The sequence below is a fragment of the Urocitellus parryii genome, chromosome 10 (genome assembly GCF_045843805.1).
Source record: "Urocitellus parryii isolate mUroPar1 chromosome 10, mUroPar1.hap1, whole genome shotgun sequence".
Lineage (NCBI taxonomy): Eukaryota > Metazoa > Chordata > Mammalia > Rodentia > Sciuridae > Urocitellus > Urocitellus parryii.
Window position 1 is genome coordinate 17,724,126 of NC_135540.1, and position 6,000 is coordinate 17,730,125.

Here is a 6,000-nt window from a genome sequence, read left to right on the forward strand (position 1 = left end):
AAGGTCATACTGCAGCAGCTTCTATCCTGAGGCCATCTGTGTTGGCTATAGGTCCACACCTTTGGCGCTCTCTCTACAGAGAGTCATCTGGGGTCAAAACAACAAGTCTCAGCCACCAAAGTGAAAACATGCCTAATGACTAATGCTTTATGGATCTCAGCAGTTCAAAGCTAACTATGCAGAATAAAAACCCATCTGGCCTAGTATAATCTCTACAAACCACCAATGTCAAAATTGCCTGCCCAGACACCAAGAGTGCATCAGAAGTTCTGTTCATTGCACCTGCAATTTACTTTCCAAATATTTTTTGTCTTGTTTCTCAATACCAAGTGATTAAACCAAATATGGAGTTTAGAAACACACACACACACACACACACACATAAGAATTTGCACATAAAATGTTTTCTTTTTTACTAAGTTGGAGTCGTGTCAGCCATGATGTTATACTACTTAACTATACCCATAATGTTTTATATAAATGCCTAGAATATACTTGTTCCAATAAAACTTAAAATAAATCTGCAAATTAAAAATTAATAAATAATATCAAGCAAATAGATGATTTAGAGAAAGGCAGTTACACTCGAGTACTATTTATCATTAGTCATCACTCATTAGTTGCAGGTGAGAAAAATGCAACTCAAAATGGTTTCATCTAAATTGAAGAATTTAATCATTCATGTAAGTGAGAATTCTGGTGGTTCCAAATATTTGAAAGAGGCTGATGAGAAATCTTTCTATACCCCTCTCTACCATCACTATCTCACCATCTTTCTGTTCAGGTTTCCTTAGACAGCCAGCACAATTGGTTAACTTACTGATCATGCCACATTCCCAAGGGAAAGGGACAGTGATTTGGTGACCCCGGATGAAAGAGGTTCTATCTTATTGCCTTATTCTTCAGTCTCTAAGGAGGATTTAGTGATTCATCACTGGCCCTTAAAACATCTGCCTACATGTGACATCCATTACTAAAGCTCACACACCCTTGGCAAAGCAAGTCATATGGTTATAACCAACCTCCAGGAGCAAAAAAAGAAATACAGACCTGCCGTTTTCCCAGAATGCAGCAGAACTGGAAATATACAGTGCAGAGCCTAAAGACTTCCACACTCACTGTTAGCTTTAATATGGCAAAAATCCCTAAAAGTTAGCCAAGAGATTCCCAAATCATGGTCTTCCATTTTAGTAATCCAGGTAGAAATAAAGATTTTTATTTTATTTTATTTATCCAGTGGTTTTAACAAAAGACCCATGGTTGAAGGAAACAAATTTTGAGATTATCTCTTTTAGTTTTTTATTGCTGCTGTATAAATTTCCATAATCTTGTTTAAAACAACAACAATAAAAGGTTATCTTGTGGTTCCAGGTGTCACAAATCTAAAATATCTGTTACTGAAGTAAAATCCAGGATCAGCAGGACTGTGTTCCTTCTAAAGTTTTAAGGAAATACATTGCATAGTACATTAAATGGTGACCCCAAAAGATATGTTCCCATCCTAAACTAGAACCTTATGAATGTGAACTTATTTGGAAAAAAAAGATTCTATGTAGACATAATTAAGGATTTCAAGATGATCTCATTTTAGATTATTCAGGTAGGCCTTAAGTTTAATGCAAATGTCCTCATGAGAGACTGAAATAGACATCAAAGGAGAGAAGGCCACATGAAGATGAAGGCAGAGATTAGAGTCATAAAGCCCAAAGACAAAGAAATCTGGATTTACCAAAGACCAACCTTTGCAGGGAGGTTAGCCCAGCTGACACCTTGATTTTGGAATTATAACCCCCAGAACAGTGAGTGAATAAGCCTGTGTTGTTTTAAGCCACCAAATTTCAGGTGTTTGGGTAGCTCTGGAATGAGACAAATCCATTTTCTTAATTATTCCAGCATCTTCAGGGTGCCTGCATTATTTAACTAGTATTCCCTTCCTCCACCTGCAAAGATAGCGATATAGCATCTTCAAATCTCTTTCTCTCCCTCACAAAGACCCTTGTGATTACATCAGGTTCCCCTCGGTGACTGAAGATCAATTATGTCTTTCTTTGAAAGTCAGTTGATGAGGACTTTAATTCCACTTTTCAATCATCATTCACCCTCAGCCACATCATATATCATTTCCACCTATTACAGAGAAGAATGTTGATATTCTATTGAATTACAACACAAAGCAGGATAATTTATCAAGGAAAATAAGGGATAATATTTGATATTGAAAGAAGGAACAGAGGTAGTACCATTGTTTATTTGAAGTTTGAGGAGTCCTAGAAGTTATACTGAAGGCCAACTTGAGTCTGCAGACAGCACTCATTTGCTGGCCTACACAAGCGAGTTAGAAATACCTTGAACTGTTCCTACCTTTGCTTGTTACTGACCTGCATGACTTTTATCAGCTTTCTCTGGCTGTTGACTCAGGGTTTTTTTCCTTATTTTCAACACAAATGTTGCCCTTTGGTGTTGGACTGTCCAATATCCTTTCCTGGCCTCTATCATCAGCAGTTCTTGGTTTAAAATTATTTTCAGAAGAATTTTCTATTCCTGTTGGTCTTGAAAATAGGACTTAATGATTTTTCTGTGAGGAGATTTTAAAAACTGGATACCAGTATTGACTAGCCACCATGTAGGATATGAAAAGGAATTGGGTAGGAGATAAGGCTGGAAAGACAGATTGAGGTTTGTTTATAGAAAATATTGAAAGGAAGAGTCAGGACTAAGCAAATTAAACTTAAAAGCTCAAATTTTATTACTTTATAAATTGAAATTTTATAGTTTGAAATAAAAATAAATGTTAGAATGGTTTATTTTAGAATGGTTTACTTTTTATAACTTTATTAAGTACGACCATTGTTGGTTATCTACAGCTGTATCTACTAAATGAGAGAGCTATATTGTAATCCTCAATTTTACCACTATCCAATTACATCTTACACTACCCTTCAGTGCCATGATCCACATAACAATATTAATATGAAGAATAAACTGGAGGCAAGAGAGCCTGGTGGTACAAAGAAAAATTGAAAGGTTATTCTTACCATAGTCATTTCAAGTAAAAGGTGATTTGTGATGAGCTAGACAGACAATAGCCAATAGAAACATACTGAAAATAGATGAGTAGGAAGGTAGAGTGTAGATTTATGTCCACCTGGATTTGAATTGAAAATCCAGCTTTATTTGTCTTTTGCCTGATTATAATCAAATATTGTAATCTCCTTGGCTTCAACTCCTTGTTCTCAGAATGAAAACTACTGCATACTTAATAAATATGTTGTAAATGATTTATGAATGTACTTAGCACATAGCAAGACAGGTTTAGGACTCAGGGAATATGATCTTTGTATTTCTGTTGTTTTTTTCCCCCTCATGATTAAAGCAAATACATGAACGTAGAAGAAAGGATGGAATGAAAGATGACTCTTTGGGTTTAGCATTGACAATGGACAGAATGATGATCACACTAATAAGGCTGGGGAGTAGAGTTTTAAGAATTGCTATGAGATAGGAATGATAAATCTGACTTGGTTCACACTGAATTTGATGCATTAGTAGGACAGACATAAAGATATCATCCTAACAAATAAAATACTAGTTTAGAGCTTGAGAGCCAACTGGATGTATAAAGCCACACAATAGATTCTGGAATGGTAATGATCTGGACACTTGCCATAAGAGCTGCATCAAGGCCTGAACTGAATGGGCAGTTCATCAGGATGTTTGCTTTTGCATGAATTTTTGTACCTAGTCATTATCCTGCTGGAGCAAGACATGGCCCCAGTCTGAGGCTTCCTGACCAAGTGCACCAATGAATTTGCTCAACTAGGGAACCACCTGTAATGAGGATTGGAGGAGGGAAGGAAGAGAGCAAGTAAAGGAAAAAGATGTGTGAAAATTTATGAAAGTTTTATTTGGGGGCTGACAGTTTAATATAAAAAGGTAGATCAAGTAGCAGTCAGGAGTATAAGTGGTTACTAGAGGTTGGATAAAATGAAGGAAAGGGTGGAATGGGGAAAGGCCGATGAATGGATGCAAATATAAGAGTAAGAAACCTCATACTGTTTTTCATAATGGAGGCAGTAATTTATGTTCCCATCAACAGTATGTACATCTTAACCAACACGAGCTGATTCTTTGAAAAAAAAAATAAACAAAATTAAGAAACCCCTACCCTGACAAGAAGAAAGAAAGAAAGAAAGAAAAAACTCAAATAAAACAGAAATGAAAAGGGATGTATTACAACAAAGACACAGAAACACAAGAAGCATTGTTATGGTTTGGTTATGAGGTGTCCCTCAAAGCTCTTGTGTGAGACAATGCAAGATGGTTCAGAGCAGAAATAATTGGGTTGTGAGAGTCTTCATCCAATCAGTGAATTAACCCCCTGATAGGGATTAACTGAGTGGTAACTGAAGGTGGGTAAGGTGTGGCTAGAACAAGCAGGTTATTGGGTTGTTTCTTTGGGCTATCTATTTTTTTTTTCTGGTGAGTGGAGTCTCGCCCTGCTTCCTGATCATCATGTGAGATGCTTCCTTCTACCACACTTTTCTGCTATGATGTTCTGCCTCACCTTGAGCCCCAAGGAATGAAGCCAGCTGTCTATTCACTGAGACCTCTGAAACTATGAGCCCCCAAATAAAACTTTCTTTCTTTACAGTTGTTCTTGTCAGGTCTTTTAGTCGGAGCAGTGAAAAAGCTGAGTAATACAAAGATCATTAGAGATTATTATGAACAACCTTATGATTCATATTTGATAACCTAGAGGTGATGGAAAAACTTCTGGACATGTATATCTTACCTAGATCGAATGAGAAGAAACAGAAAGACTGAACAGATCAATAATAACAAGATTGTATCAGTAATAGACTCCCATCAAAGAAAATCCCAGGACCAGACCACTTCACTGCTGAACTCTACCAAATACTTACAGAAGAATTAATATCTACTCTTCTTAAATTGTTACAAAAAAAATCAAAGGGGAAGAGATTCTTTCACAATCATTTAACAGGAACAGCATTATGTTGACATTAAATTCAGATATGGACACAGCAAAAAGAACACTGCTGACCAATATCCTCGATCCAGATATCTTCAACAAAATATTAGCCAACTGAATGTAACATCATATTTAAAATATTTTTTTACTGTAATTAAGTGGAATTTATCTTAGGAAAGAAAGGATGATTCAATACACATATCAGTGACCATGATATGCTACATTCCCATAATGAAAGGCAAAAAAAAGATGATCCTGTTAATAGGTGCAGAAAAGACATTTGATAAAATTCTACATCCCTTCACAATAAAAACTCCGAACAAATTAGGTATAGAGAAAACATACCTCAACACAATAAAAGCCCTGTATAACAAGCCAACTGCTATCATATTGAATAAGGAAAAGCTGAAGGCTATCTCTGTACAATCTGGGATGACATACGGATACCCACTTTCATCATTTTTATTGAATATAGTACTAAATGCTTTAGCCAAATGAATTCAAGAAAAAAAATAAAGGATATCCAAATTGAAAAGGCAGGAAGTCAAAAATGTCATTTTTTAAGAAATGGCATGATATTATATATAGTAATCTCAAAACTCTCTATTAAAAAGATGAAAAATTAGAACTAACAAATTAATCTAACAGATTTAGAGGATACAAAACCAATATGCAAAAATCACTGGCATTACTTTGTATTTCAGTAATCTGATAAAGAAATTTTAAAAAGCAATCCCCCTTACAATAGTTACAAAAATAAAATACCTACAAACCAATTTAATGAAAAAAGGTGAAACAGTTCTACAATGAAAACTATAAAACATTGACGAAAGAAATTGAAGAGTACACAAAGAAATATAAAGTTGTCCCAAGTTCATGAATTAGAATAACTGATAGTGTTACAGTTTCCATATTATCTAAACAAATCTACAGATTCAATACCATCCCAATCTAAATACCAATGGCATTCTTCACAGATCTAGAAAAACAACCCTAAAATTTTTATGGAA